Consider the following 21,214-nt stretch of genomic DNA (forward strand, 5'->3'; position numbering starts at 1 on the left):
GATTTATCTGCAAAATGCAAGCTTTAGATTTTATATAATTTGGTGTATCCACTGACAAAGTACACATTTTTAAAAATAATTTCTGATAGTGGGGCTATGTGCACGATTGGTGATTTTTGCTAATTATACTACATTTTGTTATGAAAGCTTCAAATTCATATATTTTGGTACATTATACATCAAACATAACAAAGTACATACATACTTTAAAGCATGACCATGTAGCTTTTACTTTCAGTGAGAAATGTGCATAAATGAAGTTTTGATAATTAGTCAAAATGTACAAATTGAATATGGTTTCATATAGTTAATTTTCCAATTAGGGGAGTGTAGCTGTGCCATAGCTATTATACACGATGTACTATACCCCCTAATTGGAAAATAAATTGTATGCCTCTATATGAAATTTAGAGCTTGAATAGCTAACATATTGCCTCATTATAGACAAATCATTAATTATGCAAATTAACCATTAAGATTATAATGGCATGTACTTTTTAAGGGAGTGCTTCTCCTTAGAAAATGGAATTGGGCAGAAGGGCACATATTATGCAATATTTCAATAAAGTGGTTTTGATATGTACACTTGACATGTTCCTACATACTGAAATTCACAAATTATGTAGACATCATTTACAAACGATACTCCTGCCTGAATCGAAGCAACACTTAATACAACAGAAAGATGAAATGATAATGAAATTAAGCATTTTGAGTTGATGTTAGAATAACATATTTATTAATTTGGCACATGCAAAAATAGTTGGCTACATTACATTATTTAAACAAGGAGCAATAAATGATTCTTGAGACTATTAAAATCTGACAATTCAAGTAATAATATAGAAAATCGATTGTTAAAACGAATAATATAGAAAGAACAACCATTAGACTGAGACAGCCTAATGGAGTGGACAAAATAGTTTCTATATTAAAATACAGATGTACTTTATTAGATAATGTAGGAACAATTTTAATACATCTATTGAAAATCTATACATCTATGGTAAAACAGATTACATCAATCGACAATTTATAGCTACAAACTATCCGTTTGTCTTAACCAATCTATACACCTATAAATAATGTATGCATCTCAAATTTTATACATCTATTGAAAATCTATACATCTATGGTAAAACAGATTACATCCATCGACAATTTATAGCTACAAACTATCCGTTTGTCTTAACCAATCTATACACCTATAAATAATGTATACATCTCAAATCAACAATTTATACATCTGTAGATAATTGTGGCGTCGAAAAATAATGTATGCGTATATAGACAATATATATCATTATGAACAATATTGAGGCGACTGTGGAAATGTGTACATCTGTGAAATTTGATATCTATCAACAATATCAATATACCTCTAACATAATGTATACATGTACATTTATGGACAATTGAAATGCCTCCAGACAATGTATACATCTATAGACAATTCAGACATCTACAAACAAATAACACATCTCAAAAACAATACAGGTCTATGGACAATTACCACATCTATGGACAATTCATAGGTCTACAAACTTCATGTATTTACATATTTATGCATAATCTATATGTCTATGAATACTTAATATGTCTATAAATAATTTAACCATATGTGGACAATTTAGACGACTAGTGAAAATGTAGATGTCTACGAACAAAATTTATCTTTGACGAAGGATTTGAAGACAATCGTTATCATTCTGGTAGAAGTGTGCCAGTTTGTTCAATTGTCCAAATATAGCGCCATGGTTTGGCACGTACTACCTCTGGTTAAAAATAAAGAAATCTGAGGAAAACGTTTACGATAGTTCTAAAAGCCTAGAGTATCATTGAGTACATATTTTATAAAGATAACACATTTTAAATATACAAAGTTAAACAACATTCAAATGAAAATAACTAATTACCCGAGGTATATTTTGAAACATTGTAGAAATTGCTAAACAACTAACGACATGCAAAACGCTTTGCAAATGACATAAGAAAACTTGCACAAGTTTGCCAAACCTACTAGCTTTCGATCAATTTATATGTGTACAAAAACTAAGCACAAATTCTGTATTCATTTGTCGTCAATTCTGAATCATTGAAATGTAAATGGTATGTGATATAATGGACAAACTAGAATGAGCATGGACGTCTATGTACTGATAACTTTGTTATTCATGTAGCCAAACTTAGAAGTCTAGAGACCATATCTCCATAAGCCTGTATATCTGAAGTGTATGGCAGCCTTGGTGACTCACTCCTTGTATATCTGGAACGCGTCAGATCCATTAGAAAGGTGTGGTTGATATTGCCCTAGGGTGAAACCGTAGAAAACGCACACTGGGATTAGATAATGCCTTGTAGTATTGCATATAAGTGTATATAATGATAACCAGTCATAGACCAACTAGTAACACAATAAATCCTTGCCTCTATGCTCACAATAGCATATATTCCAAATTCGAAAAGGTCTATCACTGCACATACAATGGTGTATACTCATAAACTTACCTCTGTATCAGTTGTTATCAGTACACTACTTTGACATACACATCCATGGATGATTTTTCTGTCATGTAGAAATTTCAAGGCCTTAGCTATCTCAACGGCTAAGATGTGAACTTCTCCAATGGTCAACCTTGAATTCATTCTCTCAATGTGTATTGATAATGGTGTGTAAGTTGACGAGCCCTCAAATGCAGCGATGTGACTGGTAGGCATTTCTTCGATAACCAGAGAAGCTGTGGGAAACCATAATATAAAGCCGCTGGTGAAACATTGCATTTGCCCTGTTTTTTGTCTTTGCCATATTTCTGCCTATGTTTATTTGGTAATAAACATAATATAACAGCAAGACCTCATATTCCACCGATTACTAATGTTTCACAAGTAATACTTTTATTGATTGCATACTTAATGGTAATGTGTAAAACCATATATCATTCCATTTTCAACTATTACTAAGGAAAAACCATGAAAAACGATAAATGTTACATCGATAATAACCTATGACAAGGGAATAACCAGCTATCGGTAGAAACATGGGTTGGGCAGTAATATGTAGAACTGTGGGTAGGTAGACACACAAAAATACAGATATATAACGTGATAGGCATTTGTATAGATACAGAGACAGACAGACAGACAGACAGACAGACAGACAGACAGACAGACAGACAGACAGACAGGCAGGCAGGCAGGCAGGCAGACAGACAGACAGACAGACAGACAGACAGACAGACAGAGGGACACTGTGGCTCTGTGGATCGTTCCTATTCATTAAGCTTACCCATCTGATACTGGCTAACATCTCGAGTAACATCTGAGTTTACACTTCGTATTGGTTTGGAAAGTGTCTTCCCGAAGTTTATCGTTGATATAGTATACAGGATTGGATTAATGGCAGAATTGACAGGTAAAATAAAGACGGCTGTCCAAGCATAAACAATACCAGGAATTGTGACTGTATCAGTCAATGCCAATATACCCATGATAGTGATCGGTACCCAACAACAAAAGTCTGTTAATACAATCAGCGAAATGCGTTTAGCAATTGTTGCCTCTTTGGTATGTTTAGATGATTTGATAATTGAAGCGCTTCTTGATCGTCGTACATAAACGTACATTGCCAAGTAACAAGTGAAAATTACAATGAAAGATAGACAGTTTAAGACCAAAAATATGGCGACAGAAAACTCCCAGCCGGGAGTACTTTCATTGGTGAGATGCAATGACAGACAGACGGCTGAACGTCCATAGAAAGATTCCCCAAAGTACGGTATACCCACCAAAGGCAGAAAGCTAACCAGAGCAACCACAATCCAACCGACGATTATTAAGAACGTACACACTTTAAGTTTCAAACGAATAAACTTGAAAGGAAAAATGATAATCACAAAACGATCTATGGTCATCACCGTTAAAGTAAAGACAGACACTTCACTTGACACGGTGGATAGGAAACCAGCAAAACTGCACAGGGAACTACTTCTCCAGAAATATCACGTTGTATGTACATCCCTCTGTAGTACACGTCTGTCGATGCAATAACTACAAGATAGACACCCATTAATAGATCTGCTACGGCTAGATTCCAAACCAGGAGATTTGGAACACTATTAAGATCCTCCTTCTTAATCCGCCAGAGTATAACAAAAATGTTGCCAAGGAACGCAAGAAGCCCTAAGATCCAAATACACGATCGTTGTATCTTGTTCGCCATAAGGTCCTCACATGATGAGAAAACGTCAGCATCTGGAGTGCAAACATCTACTTGGTGATATTTTCTTATGAAACAGCAATATTTGTAAGCCTCAGTAAATCTGCAAAGAAGTATACAGGTTGGTAAGTAAATATCGATAGTTGTCTGTTCCCATTTCCTATAACAAATAAGTCTTCATCGAAGACATACGCCCAACATTTCACTTTAGCAATTCATATTTATATGAAATTTTCATGACAAATATAGATATGTCGTCAACTGTATCTGACACTTGTGGCAGGTTTGATTGAAATGCATATCAGAGTTGTGCATGTGCAATATGATGACTTATGTTGGTACCCTAACACAAGATTATAATTTTAATACTTCGTCTAGAAGTTGTCAAGTTGTCCATTCACGATACTGCCGTAATTGAAGAAAGTCTACCGGCGTGTTCGTGAGATAACGATCATTTTGTAAAATTGACCATTACCAATAAGATCACAACACAAACTTGAGTTGCATTTGACCAATGTTTGCTTTAAATTGTATTTGGGATACATGAACACCTATGTGCAAACACATTCGCCCCAACATAGTACCCCCTCCCACCCTCCGGCTTCATCTGTTAAGGGCTGAAAACTTAGTTTAAACGAATGTTGCTAAGCACATGTTTACCCTCTATAAAGGAAAATATATTAAAAGGAATGCATGGGATGTGTCTGTCTGTCTGTCTGTCTGTCTGTCTGTCTGTCTGTCTGTCTGTCTGTCTGTCTGTCTGTCTGTCTGTCTGTCTGTCTGCCTGCCTGTCTGTCTGTCTCTGGTCGTGCCTTTTTTTCTTCAGAAAAACGAATGACTCGATTCAAAAATTAAATTAAATTTAGTGCACTCAGTTTTTGGGCTAATTGATACAACTGATTAGAATTGTTTAGTACGCATTCCATGAATATTAATGAAACATTTGTATGCTGTTAATAATTTTAATTTTTAGTAATTAGGTTATATCTTAATAATGCATTTGTAATGAATAGTCAATAAAATGTGGTACGTCCATTCCTGGTAACAAAGTGTATGTGTCATGAAAAGCTTGATGATGTAGCTTGTAATCTCAATGACTCATTTACATAAATTATTTTAGTAATCATTAAGGAAATGTCTATATTACAACTAAAAATTACATCAGCAAGCTCTTCAAGACGTGCGCATTGGTATGTTTGAAGAATGTACAAAATTATATAGAATTTGCATTCTGTAGAGGTGTCATTAATGATGTTTTTGTTATGTCTGAAGAGTGCAAGCTTCAGTTCAATATAATTTGGTACATACATTCATGATACCGGGGCACGCATGTTTCATAAAGATTATTATATGACACACATACCGTTACTGACTTCACTCAGACGGTAAACAAACAACTCCAACATTTGACGTTAAATTAACAACTAGAACACAATACAACTTTACAACTTTGTTTATTATATCAGACTAGATATCCCCACAGTGTCACTATCCTGCCGACTCTACTTAAAACCCCAAGGGTGAAATGTACACTAATTAAACATCAGGGAGTGAAAGATTACACTGTGATCAATAGAGAAACTTGCTGCTAGTAGGTAGTTGTAGCACAGCTTGAGACAGGCGAAAAGATACAGTTGGTCGAACATTGTTGTAAGATTTAAATCAGATTATGTTTTTTGTACACTCTTTACAATGGAACATTCTTGTGTCTTATGAGATTCATTCAGATGAAACCTGATAATCTTGCATCAAAATAACAATCATAATATACAACGTTTAACTTACATTTTCTTTAGATTCACCAATGGTTTAAACAACGCCGATGACCGCACATTAAACACATTACCAGTTAAATCCCTACAAATAAGAATAGTTTACATTTGAGTGTTAACTATATGTGTATGAACATACTGTACAAACTTAATAAGTATATGAATTGTAACGTTTTATATCAAATTAGCATTTAAAATATAAATACACACTCTGCACTTACAGTAAATTTAGATTAGCAAGGTCATCAAAGGCGCCCTCTCCTATCTCGAATATTCCATTGTCTGAAAGGTACCTAATAAATAAATGAACAAATAAATAAATAAATAAATAGATAAAAACAATATTATCATAAATAAGATATATTAATAAACAATACATAGACACCAACGTTTTTATATTGACATGATTTTTAGTGAAAGTGAAACTTTGTTCACCAGCCTAATTGTCAACTAAGCAGAGATATCGGCTTTAGTACATTCTTTTGATACTGTAGATAGGCATACAATACACATGTATAGTTTGCATATCGTTGTTGGAGTAGTTTAATATATCATATCACTATCACTAATATTATATCACTAAAATTTTCTCAGATCGCATGAACTATTAACATATTGTCAAATTCCAGAAAATAATTATTTATGTAAATACCACGATTAATGTTCAAGGAATGCTTGCTGAAAGCTAATTGGTGAGTAGTAATTACCATTAAAAGGTCAATAACAAATTTCGTTTTGAGTTTAGCAAGCCGTTTTAGAAGACGGTGACACAGACAGGACAGACATACAAACAAACGAACAGATGAACAACTTACAACTTTTGAAGATTTCGTAATCCGGAGAATATATGGTCAACTAGTCTTCTTATCATATTGTTTGACAAATCACTAAAATAAAAAATAAAAAATGTTATATTTACACTGACTTTGTGTATTTGTTTGCGTGCGAGTGTGCACATAACAGCTTCAACAAAGTCATACACTTACAGCCTGCGCCAGCTCATACATATGACAAAATTTAAATGCATGTGAATAATTAAAGGTATAATTGGCTCTTTCCAATAAAAAGTGCAATAGATTAAGAGTGTAAGCGTCTGTAACGACATGCAATCGATATATAATTCGGCACAGACGCAAAAAGCAATGAAGCAGTAATTATAGAATAGTAGATATTAAGGAAAGTGATGGCAAATAGTTTATACTCACAGTGAATATAAGTTCATCAAATCTCTGAATGTCATTGCTGGGATTCTCTCAATTCTATTCTTTGATATATTGCTGTATTTATCAAATATAATTCATTAACTTTAATGACAGAAAAATAAAGTTTAAATCGTGAATTTCTTATTTGCAATATAGTTACCTTTCCTAACGTAATTACCAAATAGCGTATTGCAAAAGGTCACTGCAGTATGTCTACAATATTTGCACCTGCATTTCAACTTATACCTACTCTGTTAAAGTTGACTTTAATGTATATTTGCTGATGTAAAAATTGGAAACCAATTGTAAACTGTGAATGCATGTATTGCTATTGCATAATGTTGTAGCGAGTTAAATGAAGAATCGTTGATGAGATCATTTACACTAATTGGTTGTTAATATTGATATACATGACAACGAATCCAGCTTAGATTTGTTAAATTATCCAATGATAGCTTGGTCAAATTGATATTCTTGGGTGGTTATTCATTGAGCGTACTCGTCGGCTGGTTTCAATAGATAGTTCGTGGTAGGTCCTATACATTTACCATTTTTAAGCTTTATGAATATTGAGAGTGCCTTTGGTTAAATGTCATATTCTGAGAGGATATTCAACAAGTTTCATTTGTATTCATATCTTGTAGCTTTAAATCTGTCTTTTACTTAGACTTGAAAAGAAAAAAAAGGGTTTCAGTAACGTACGTACATACACTGACAAAAGCAAATTCATATCGTCCAGTCTGTATATTTCAATTATTAAATTCACATATACAGCCTTACTTGATTTACCATTCATTAAATCATGGCACTACTGTGACCGACATATATTTGTTTAAGTTACTTTTAACAATGCTGCCAAATACAAAAAAAAAAAAAAAAAAAAAAAAATCAAGAAAAATCATCAATAACAAGAAATACAATCATACTTACAGTTCTGCAAGGAATTTGTAAGTACTAAATGTCACTTCGGAAATATTCAAAACATTTCCTGTGAATGTTCTGTAAGACAGAACATAATGAAATCTTGTTCAGAATGACGTACATATTTTGTTTTACATTTATACATGAGACTTAATCTATGTTTGTGCAAACACATACGGTTAGTGTAAAATAATCACTAACAGCATTGAGTCTTGCATTGTTATAGTATGCTGGTTAATAGAGTGGTGAACACGTGGCATTCGTCTTTGGTCTAAAAGATGGAAATTGTATACACTATATGTTGCACTCTGTGCTTGAGGTAGAATATCACCATCGCTTACGATGCAGGTTACGAGATTAAACAATTAGGCGTATATAGCATTGTTTGGTTCCGGTTGTCCGACTCGACCTAATTTTTCACTTTAAACTTTAAAAAACAAAAGTTTACGTATTCGAGAAAAAATAACAACCAGACTTAAACTGAATGCCTTCCGTAAGGGTACTATTGTGTTTTTTTGTTCATACATGCAACAATCTTATTTATAGTAGGCTATTAGTACACGATATACCTCTGAATTGGCAAAAAGGTGTGCCAAACTATAAGAAATCTGAAAGGACTGTGTGATATCAATATATGTATGTAATGGAACATGTGTAATGGCTTTTAAAATGAAATTATTCAAATTTACAGGGATACACATACATACAGACATATGTATATTTACCCATGTATACAGAACGAATGTATGGATGGCTTATTGGTATCATTTGAACATAATGAATTTTAGCTCTATATCTGTGATTTTTGAAGTCCCAGTGAAAGTTAGTTGTCGAAAAAGCTGTTCAAATGTCCGCTACCTATTCTTAGTACAGGAAAGCTTGACTCGACTTTGAACACTCCGCCTTCGCGATCCCCTACATACCCGGGATATCTCGTTTCCACGGCAAATAATAAACAAACTTCAAACCGTCGTAACATTGCTAGTACGCAAGTTTACATACTTCATGGTAAGCCTGATACCGCTCTATACTTTGATTCTATACAACTCGTTTACGGCAATATACCCATATAGCTGTTGTGAATTATCAATGGATATTGATACAATGTATGGTTATTACTGTATAAATCCCTTCATGTTCAGAAGCTTAACGATAAGTGCGATGATTTTTTCCTTCCGTAAGGAAGGATATTTATTAGGGGTGAAAAGTCTGTCTGAGTGTGTATGTGTGTGTGTGTGTGTGTGTGTGTGTGTGTGACTGTCTGTCTGTCTGTCTGTCTGTCTGTCTGTCTGTCTGTCTGTCTGTCTGTCTGTCTGTATCACCATTTTCTAAAAAACGGCTGGCTCAATTAAAACGAAATTTGGTAAACATGTTCCGTAGGGTAATGGCAAGAACTGATTATGTTTTGGTAAACATTTCATGGATATTAATGAGCAATTCGGGTAATTAATAGTTTTTGGTAATTAGGCTATATCTCGAGAATGCACGCTTCAAATTCAATATAATTTGGTACATACATTTGCCATACCTAAGCACATCTGCCCTGAAAATATTATCGATGTAGCTTTAATGAGATAGTGTCATTTTTTGGTAATTAGACATGGTGCCCACAAATAAGAAAGTTGTTGTTTCTGGTCACAAAATGTTGTCTAAAGTGATGTGACTACGCGAATTTGTTTTTAATTGTTCATGATTATTTCTGCAGGTGTCTTTCCTGAAGGAGCAATTGATGTAGAGAGAGTTATTTTGTGTTTCCCCTTGGATCTGCAGTCTGCATTGGCTGGACAAACACGAAAACAAATAGTGAAGCGAGTATTTAAGTGATGCACACTGACCAGAAACAATTCTTTTTTTTCTTGGCCTTAAAAACTTCTATTGTGAGATCTATGCTACAACTTTCTATAAAAGCTTCACATTATTACATGTTGTGGTTGGCCATAAGACTGCCTCTGCAGGAAGTGTTCTGCCAAGGCCGCGCCCTGGCGTCAATCCCGCAAAAAATATCAGATGATGCATCAGAGTATCTCGTGTAGGTCCCTTTTGCGCGTTTAACCTAACGTGAAAGATAAATGAACTGAATCGGACAGTCCAGGACAGTGTTGTTGACATCACACAAGATACAGCGACAACACACAGTTCTATTTGTAAAATGAACATTGCAACAAAAAGATCAACTTTGATCAACAATTGAAACATCAGACAGGGCCGGTAGGTGAGATGCCGAAATGGACTTCTCTCTTTACATGTTTTGTCTACCGTGACTAGAGACCTCTGACCACCTTACTGACATGACTGAAATACTTAATTTATTACGGGAAATCGAAACATCTATCTGCCACAGAAGCTATATTAAACCAAATTTTAAAAGATGGTGTATGCTTTTAATTTGTGATTGCGCTAGATAAACAAAAACAAAATGGGAACGTGTGTATTTTGATTCCAATAAAGCTGTGATAGAGGATGTGTTGCATGATGTTGACAGTGATATGTGAATCATTAGCTACTGAGTGAAACAGCAGTGCAACAATTGTAAAAATGGAATAAGTGGTGTTAAGATTGGGATTTCTCTAAGTTTTCATGCAATCATATGTTCATTAATTTTCAAGTTCTTGGTCCTTGTCTGAAAAAAATATATCATAAATTTGAGCACTGATATTCATTGGTAGATATAAATTAAATAATTGTGACTAGCTGTCCTATCTTTCCAAACAATATATACTCTGAAGAAATTACACAATTTTAATCGCCTTCTTTTTCTAAGGTGTAATGTGTAGTACGTTATTTTTAAAAGACAGCTTACTGGGAACTGTTGTTGTGAATGGAATATTTTTTTTACGTAGTTGATAGTATATGTGTAATGTAATATATATGATTTCATAAGCAATAAGTAATTGGCCCCACTCCTGAATGTAGGGGATCACGAAAGTCGAGGATGACAAGCGTTCCTGTGTTGAGAATTGGAAGCGAGCATTTGAACAACATTTTTGACAATTGACTCACTGGGACTTGAAAAAATCACAGATGTAGAGCTAAATTTCTTGCATAAATCATGAAATTGCAAGACTACCCTTACGGAAGGGCATTCAGTTTAAATGTGGTGTGATGTGGATACAGTAAATATTGCTCATACTATAAGACATTGAAAGCTTAGCTTACATCTTTCGAATATTCTCATCAATGTCATCTGGAAAATTATGCAATTCATTGTTGATACATTCTATAACATAACCATTACACATACAATTCTTTGGGCAGAGAATACCTAAGAAAATGAAAGCATGATTTAGTAAAAGCTAATCTTTGACTCACATTTGGCGCTATTATAATCAAACTAACCAATGGTACATACATATATTAGGGCACTTCACACGCAACCATATCAGGTATTACAACTAAAAACGTCGTTTCATTGCTCTGGAATTATATGACAGAATCCCATGACAGGTGGCAGGAAACACTGCAGGCACGAGTGCAAATACCCGAGTACCCACACTGGAACTCACGTGGCATGCGGCAAATTTCCATAACAATCATACAGCTCGATAATGTCATTTCGTATGTACCGAACGATCGCATCCTCATTCATTTGCATGCAAGCATGCCATAATGTTTTCTGTATTGCACTACAGTGAAAATACCGTTACCATGCACGCGCACAGGTACAAGCAATCTTCTTTTCATATGTAATACTATTTGTATTAGTTCCGAACTCGGACGATAAATAATTTACTTGTAATATTTCGACTAAGTAACTCAGCTTTCTTTAGCTGTTAATGTAGACGATTCAACCATAAAATAATTACGGTATACGATAACATCAGAGAAGGCCTAGTGATCTATATCATTGTGCTGGGTAAAGTATTTATGCTCTGAGTTTGGAACTAATACGAAACAATGTTGGTTACTGTTATCCAGGTTATTAATATGTAAACACGTTCCCCAAAATGACCTATATTTGCATAGCTTTTAGCGTATGGATGGGCAGATGAACGGAGCCCATCTTAATAGTCTCACCTTCCGGGAACATACAATCGTGAGATTTATGCTCATTAAGGTTGGGGAAAGGAGTGTTCCCAGACATGTGATGACAGTGGTGCATAACTCCCCCAGCTTTCAGATTCGGAAAATAGTTGCAACATACTTGCCGTAGGCATAATATACTAGTACATTCTGCATGGCCCACATCGCCAGGAAATGTGTTAATAACTAGAGTACTAGTGTTGATGTGCCCGTCTATCCCCCACTTCACATACAAATATGATTCATAAAAGTACAATTTACTTACCACAGAGGATTTCATCATCACCATTTACACAGTGTTTGATACCATCACACTGCTGCCATAAAGGTATACAGTTGTCACTCCAGAGACATCTATAGTCACCTTGGCACACGTATGACCCCTTTTCTGTGGTAATAACACGAAATGTTTATAGTATGAAAGTATGTCATATATTTGAGAGACGATAAGAAGACTTGCACTTTTTTTCTCTTTTGCTGATCATGTTTGTAAATTAAAGTGAGGGAACGATCATTTTCTTTGGCCTTTGGGTGGAGTCAGAAAATCTAATTTATTCCAACACAAACACAAATTAAAACAAGAAAAGCTAAGAACACTAATGCGGACTAATAAAGGTACTTGTTTACTTACCACAGCCTTGTTCATCCTGTCCATAAGCACAATCTTGAACACCGTCACATCGTCGATGAAGTGGTATACAATATGATGATGGACACTTGAACATCCCAGTAGGACATTGAAATAAATCTGCCAAATAGAAGATGTTTAAGAGAAAAGCGATCAAAAATGATGACTGCTGAAAGCAGAATAAACAGGAAATAAAAATTATTGCGAAAAACCCCTCTGAGTGCTTCAGTAGGCAGAACCACATTTCCCCACTAATATGGCGTTTGATTTTAACGAGTAATTTGCATAATGAATGATTTTTGTGGCAAAAAACACAAAGTATCTTACAGTGGCTAATGCTATATATATGTCATATGGCTATATATATGTCATTTCCATCGAGTATTACTTTAATATGTAATTAGGCAATATCGTAAACATGCAGGTTCCAAATGTCATATACATTTGTACATAAGTATTACATAGCTAGTCACCAAGAGAATGACTCATATGAAAGCTTCGTAGTTTTTAGCTGGTTGGACAGCAATATACCACAGCGGATATCTTATGTAATTAGGTTCCTTAGCTAATTGATGCCGATTAATGTGATACATAATAACGACACATTATGAATAAATGAATGCAAAAACAAAAGAGAGACAATACAAACTATAATGAAAAGTACAAAGGCGGATATAACATTTTAGTCAATCTTATTATTTGGGTTCCCTATGCTTTGTTGGGGGAAAGCTTAAATATTTGCAGCATGTTTTATACTTACCACAGTTCTGGAGATGTGTGACGTCACGACATCCTACTTGATATCCATATTCATCAAAGTCATAGATACACATCCATTGCCGGTCAATGCAGTTACCAAAATGACATTGAAATTCATTTGTCCCACATTGGTTTTGTGTCTCCTCCAAACCATTCTAAAAGCACAACCTACTTCATCTTCTTGATGGTTACCCATACAATCCTGTATCCCGTCACATTTAGTCTGATGTGGGAGGCAAGTACCACTATAACAACGGAAACCCCTGCATATGGTACCTACAAAGAAGACATGTGTAATAACAAATCCACTCGACAGGATAATATGGAAGATATCGACTGTCACACTTTCCACCATGTATTGTTTACTTCATATGTATACTGATCAGTATTAAATACCTTAAAATTGCAGTCCCATTACCTATTTATGAATACATTAATTGAGTTCACTTTTGGGTCATTTCCTGGATAATTAGTATCAACCTAGATTGCCGTTAATAACCATGCCTTGGGTAGTAAAAATACCATAACAATTATAGAGAAAAGTGAGAACAAAAACATGTTGTCAGTTTTCACAAGGTCTATAAATTTGTTTTAAATGCCATTTAAAAAAGAAGGTCAAATTGGCAAATCGTCTTTCTTTTCAAGCAGATATATAAATGGGTTTTGACTCTATAATTCTGACTTTTAATCAACAAAACAAATCAACACACTTTTCCTCCTTGGAAAAACACAATAAGAAACATCATCAAACGAATCTTTTATTTGCAATTCAATAAATACAAAAAACAAAACCTCAAAAAGTGTGATAAAGTTTTTTTTTCTACAAACAAGATACCGAATTAACATCAATATGGCCACGTTATCATTACGTTGCATGAACTGATGATTTGTTATGACCTGTAGCAAATACTATCCTTACCACATTCATTTTCATCAGAACCATCCAGACAATCTTCAATGAAGTCGCATTGCTTTGTGGCAATCACACATTGTCCATTGTCACAAGCAAAATGGTTTGATGTACAATTTGGATATACTGAAGTAAAATAAAAACATGTTTTGTGCTATCAAACGACTAAATTTCACTTCTTTATCGATAGCTACGTCAACATACTAGTATTATGTATGATGATCCAAACAACTTAAATCTTTATTTATGATATATGTGTGCTTTGAAGACTACACAAGGGACAAATCTTTACTGTTGATTTGTAAGTAATGGACGAGGACCATTCCTGCTTATTAAGCCCAAAGTACTGCACATATATATCTAGTTAAATAGGGGGAGTACCCCCCCCCCCCGTACTAGGCTTACTTATCAGTTCATAAAACTGCGGTGCAATACCAAACACATAATTGCATATCTGATTGCAAGTGAATATGTCCACAGTATTCCTTGTACACAAAATCAAATAAACAGAGTCTATATTTACAAACTCTTCAGTTTAGGATGACTATATTAAGGTATTCAGGCTGTTACAGTCATGCTTGCTGTGTTATATCAGAGGAACTTTGTCACTTTCACGTGCTACACTCCTGACAATCTAACAACAGAGAATACAAGATCTCATGCAAATACGGTCCTTCGTGCTACTACCACTTTCATTAACAAAACTCCTACTTTAAAAAAGTGTTTATAAATTTACATTTTCTATTAGTCGATGAAGTCACAATGTCTTGCATGTGATTGGCTGCAATACAACGATGACGTCATCGTGATGTTAACACAATGCATCTAAAATGAGATCGTCAGCGACTTTCTAACTTATCTTAAACACCAAGCCACATGCTGTGACAAGTCAATTGAATCATTTTACGCTCAAGTGATCACAATATGTCGTTGCCTAGTTTTCTAAAATTGCCGAAATACTACATTTTTATTTTACTTTGGAACACTGGTCCGTGCAGTAGTAATTACAAATACTTACCACAGTTTGATTCGTCACTGTTATCACCACAATGGTCAATGAAATCACAGTAAAATGATAACGATATACATAGTCCATCTGAACAACGGAAACTAGATGAAGAGCAGGCTAACCGTAAAAAACCACATGACAATCAATAATTTGAATTCGAGAAATTATGCATGAAATATCTCGCGCTAATACGGACACTTTAAAACAGGGGGAAAGCAAGAAAAAATCCGGTACAACACGTATGTTGATTTGTAAAAAAAAAAGTTATCATAAACAAAACATTTGTTCCCAATGTAATGTTACAAATTTTAATTATAATTGTTTACACTATTCTAGATAATATATTTTTTTTTTTAAACTCACCACAATCATCTTCATCAGAATTATCTGAACAGTCGTTGACACCATCACAGACATAAGCCTTGTTAATACACTCCTTGCTGCCACACTGGAAATTATCATTACCACAACTCGTTGTCTTCTCTGTGCAGATACAACAATAACATTGTGTAATATGTATCTAAGTAAACTCAATATCAAATATTGTCCAAGGTAATAAACGAGCGAACATGTATTCTCCAATCAAACTACATTATCTCTTCCCATCAAGATACAAACAAGGTTAACAAACAACAGGTGGCACAAATGTACAGTCAGTTTCATCTCAATAACTTGATATACATAATATCAACTATCGACATTGCGTACAATATTATATAACAGAATTGACGAAGCTTGCTGTCCCAACTGGTCATTTTATATACACGAATACCTAATCCATATGCAATAACTATACTTGCATGCTTCCAGACACACTGTCTTACTGCCACACACACACACACACACACACACATTGCATTACATTACATTACATTACATTACATTACATTGCATTACATACATACATACATACATACATACATACATACATACACACAATACATACATACATACACACACACATACATATATTAATCTTACCTATTGCTAGTTTTACACAGAGTGTAAAAGAAATTCTTGTATCATTACATTTTATTAGCATAAATTTCATCTGAGTCGTCTCAAGAACAAGACACATGACTCTATCGTCACAGCCACCATCCTCTTGCTGATTCTTGTTCAGTTGGCACCCGGTTTCATTATCTACCCTATTAATCTCTATAAGTTCAGAGACCTCCGTCAAATTTATAATTCTATTTATATGTATGACTTCCCCCACTCCAAGGCTCCAGATATGATTGACATAGTAAATGAAGTGTTCCATTTCTTGGCCTGGTTGAATGTAAGGGAAATAAGAATTGTCTGTTTGGTAGTCAGTCAGCATTTCCTCTGATTCACAAGAATCCCTGCTTGATGCTCCATTGACAGGAGTTATCCTAAAGCACTTGCCTTCATATAGACCCCAGGATAATTCATCGCATCCTGTCAGTTGAAAAGAAAGGCAAGCAATATACTAATAGCTGATCAATCGGCGTTGTCTGTCTGTCTGTCTGTCTGTCTGTCTGTCTGTCTGTCTGTCTGTCTGTCTGTCTGTCTGTCTGTCTGTCTGTCTGTCTGTCTGCCTGCCTGCCTGCCTGCCTGCCTACATGTATGCATGTATGTATGTATGTATGTATGTATGTATGTATGTATGTATGTATGTATGCATGCATGCCTGCCTGCCTGCCTGCCTGCCTGCCTGCCTGTCTGTCTGTCTGTCTGTCTGTCTGTCACTGCTTGTCTGCAGATCCATCATTCTGTCTGTCAGCCAGCCTGCCTGTCTGTCTGTCACTATCAATAATTCACGATATAGTTTTAGTACTTACTATAGTTTGACGTTCCATTATACTGCTGATCAACTATACCACCCTCATATATTGCAGGTTGTTTACATATGTACTGTTTTATTGTATTGAGCGCACACGGTATATCGTGCCAGTAGTCAGTTCGACGGATATTAACCACTTCAATCATTGTACAATGTTCGAAATGCATACCGTCTGGCTGGTTCTTCCCGCCATCACTCACAGGTGATTTCGTCCTTAAAATTAAAGGAATGAATTAAATGTAAACTCAATGCCTTCTGAAACTCTAAAAAGCAAGCCATTATATATTCGATTGTTCTTCTTACATGCATTATATGAACGCCAAGTTCTAAGCTAGCATACATTTATAGTATAAATCATTATAAATAAATTATATTAAAGATGTGAATTATCAGAGAGAAATGTTATAGGCTACAGGCTAAACCTAGACATTGTTATCATCAAAAGATATACAAACATATTTGAAGCTTGAGAGAGAAAGTGAATACACTAACATTGGAAACATGACAAACGGGGGGAGGATACAAAAACTTAAGTTAGCCAGAAGGAAGGTAGAGACAATGGTTTTAGTAGTTTGCGGAAAGAGTAAAATTCAATTACCAATGACTGAAGCTCAGGGGGTTACCATCGGTCCATCGATGAATGCGTGTGTTTAGTCGATTGGTAAGTCCTGCAATAAATAGTGTAATTTGTTTCTTTAGACTAATCTTTATTTCGCAACTTCCCATTATGTAGAGTGGCGGAAATGACTTTTGTTTTGACTAACTGGAAATCATTGAAAGTATTTTAATAACAGTTCTTGTTCCACGTCAACTCTTTAGACACCCATGGGTTCTACATTGTAGTTAGTCAGCATACAACATACCTATGTATACTGATCTCTCTCCAGACCACCACTTTTCAACCAGTGCATAGGCGATGAAATCCATTTCTTCTTTGTCAAGAATACTAAGCAAATGACTGCCTCTGTCTACACATCGTTTTTCTGCCTCGATCCATGTCAGAGTGTTCTCTTCCAAGAAAGAGTGATAACATCTTCTATTATACAGTGTCCAGTTGCCAGCCATACACGTGTAATCTTTTCATTTATATGAAAAAACGTGAGGTTAGTAAAAACATAACAGAGATAAAATAACCACCAAACCATGGCAACAACCAAATTTATGCCTTCCGTTAGGACGGAATCGTTACGTTTTCATTTAAACACACAATAATTGTTGGAATGCCAAATTCTTAGCTGTCAGTATCATGATGTATACCCTTATATGTGCATTGCCCCACTATAAGAAGTCTGAATTGTGTATACATGTCATTTGTCATCATCAGGGAGCACCAAATCGAATGGATGTTGAAGCTTGTACTCTCAACTCATCAATTATACAAATGTCTGCTGACAAGAAAAAACTTCATACTTACACTATATCAATGCATGTACCAAATGATTTGAAATTTGAAGTATGCATTCATGAGATAAAGCCTAATTACTGAAAAACATTAATTATGCAAATGACTCATTGAAAATGAAAGCTATATCACAACCTTTCCAGTAAATATAAACATTGATACATTTGTTTTATGTAGTATATAATATTTTATTTCAAGTTTGCATTCTTAAAATATCGCCTAGTTACTGAAACTAATCAATTATGCAAATGACTCATTGAAACTAAGAATTACATCAGTAGGTTTCATAAGACACGTGCGCTATTATCGGGAATTTATTTACAAAAGAATGTGAAGCTTGCGCTCTTCATATATAGCCTAATTAATGGAAATAATTATTATGGATATGACTCATATTAACATTAAAAGCTAGATCATTAAACTTTATAAGACACATGTGCCCTGGAATCATAAATGTATGTACCGAAATTAACGACACTGTACCAAACATGCATTTTTATGATATAGCCTAAGTACTGAAAACCATTAATTATGCAAATTGGTCATTGATATTCATGAAATAATACCAACTCGTAATCAATTCTAGCCATAACCCTAAATAATATGTGCATCGAATTTCGTTTGATTTGAGCAAGGCGTTTTTTCAGGACACAATGACACAGACAGACAGACAGACAGACAGACAGACAGGCAGACAGACAGACAGACAGACAGACAGACAAACAAACAGAAGACACACATACACACACACATCCCATCCCTAAAATATAGCCTTCACTTACGGAAAGTAAAAATGATTGATCATAAGTCTACGAGAATATCCAATATCGTAATAAGCATGGATACTATGCGTTGTTAAAGCTCTGCCATCATTATGATCAAGAATGCAACAGGCGAAACAATACACCACGTACATGTACATACCTTCATTCCGGTTTGAGTTTAAAATTACATTGATACGTGGCTTTCTAGTATATTTCGCAAGGAACGCGTCATCAACTTTGTTATAAGGACTGACATATTTGACATGCATCTTCGAACCGATCGATTCAACAGACGATGGCCAACTGTTCATGCAATAGGTCCCGAGTAAAAATGTGTCAGAAGGAATTTCAGAAGAGAATACTTTGACATAGTTTACTTGACAGTCTGTATCAAAGCTGTTTCCAACATTGAAATGTAGGATTTCAAGACGTATTTTATTGTCCTGTGGTACCGTAATGTTCCAACTTAATGAGCATCCTTCGGAGTTACCCATAGGATAGTTCATCGATTGAAGATATCCACACTCGTCGTCGTAGTGGAGAGTTTGGTTGCACTCAGAAGCAACACCACAGCCAGTACATTCTAAAATATTAAACATTTTAATATTGATCATAATGACTGAAAAGTATAGTATAAACTGTAATCGTGTATTCCTTGGCAGAGATGACACTTTGTAAGTGGATTGACAAAACCCTGAGTCTGTCTGTCTGTCTGTCTGTCTGTCTGTCTGTCTGTCTGTCTGTCTGTCTGTCTGTCTTATTTCTCTATATGTCTTGCTATATATCTGTTTTTGTGTATTTACCTACCCACCAACCTACACACAATACTTTTTCTATAACTACCTAATCTATGTTTTTCTTGGCTATTCCCTTGTCATCAGTTTTTATCGATATCACATTAATTGTTTGTCATGGTCGCAACGTAGTTATACTTGATAACTAATTGAAGTATGCATTCATCAGATAAAGCTTGGGCAACGAGTTCTACAAGCAGAAGGGGAAATAAAAATGTCCTTATTGCCCATTGAATCATTTCGACCATTCTGAACCCAATTAACACACGATGTCGAAACCTAAAAATACTGCGCATGATTTCGTAATGCCTGATGACCTTTTCCTAAGGCATAGTACGCAAATGATGATTCACCACGAGGTCTTTTTCATTATTCAAAAAGTTCATATTTTGAACATTGCTAGATAGCATATTCCTAATATAAGATTACCTTCTGCAGACGCGGTCAGATGAAAACCTCTACTCTGTTTATTAGATCTAATCTTAGCTGTCACAAAGCGTATCCAGACTATCCCTTCATTAGATACAAATTTTGGAGGTGCAGTTTGTCCACTCCAACGCCAGGCAGTGCTTTTATCCTCGAGTTTATAAGCTCCATATCCTGCATAGAACATGTCACCATCTTCTATGTCAAAATCATTGTATGTTACTTTTAACAATGCTGAACTGGTTACTAGCCAGGGACATCTCCTATCATCTGGGTAGTTACCCGGATAGTTTGTTGATGTTATATTTACGCTGGCACCCAGCATGAGGTTGATACTTTGTGAATAAAACGTAGGGCAGATTCCTAAAAAGAATAAATAACATTATTTAGTAGTAGTAGCCGAAATATTAGTAGTAATATTTTTTTTTTATTTAATAACGTAAAACATAACAAAGGTAAATTTTACCTCCTGTAATGATGCCTGTCGGCGTGTGTGTAAATATGTTTGTCTGTCTATCGCATTTGCATAATTGTTGTCATAGTAATTAGGTCATATCTTCAGAATACATACTTCAAACTTCAAA

The 21,214-nt window shown here is 34.9% G+C and overlaps 1 pseudogene; it reads right to left on the reverse strand.

The window, feature by feature from the left end:
• Positions 1 to 2,172: 2,172 nt before the first annotated feature.
• Positions 2,173 to 20,955, reverse strand: LOC144444326 (uncharacterized; annotated as a pseudogene).
• Positions 20,956 to 21,214: the final 259 nt, after the last annotated feature.

Source organism: Glandiceps talaboti, chromosome 13, assembly GCF_964340395.1.
Source record: "Glandiceps talaboti chromosome 13, keGlaTala1.1, whole genome shotgun sequence".
NCBI classification, from domain to species: Eukaryota; Metazoa; Hemichordata; class Enteropneusta; family Spengelidae; genus Glandiceps; species Glandiceps talaboti.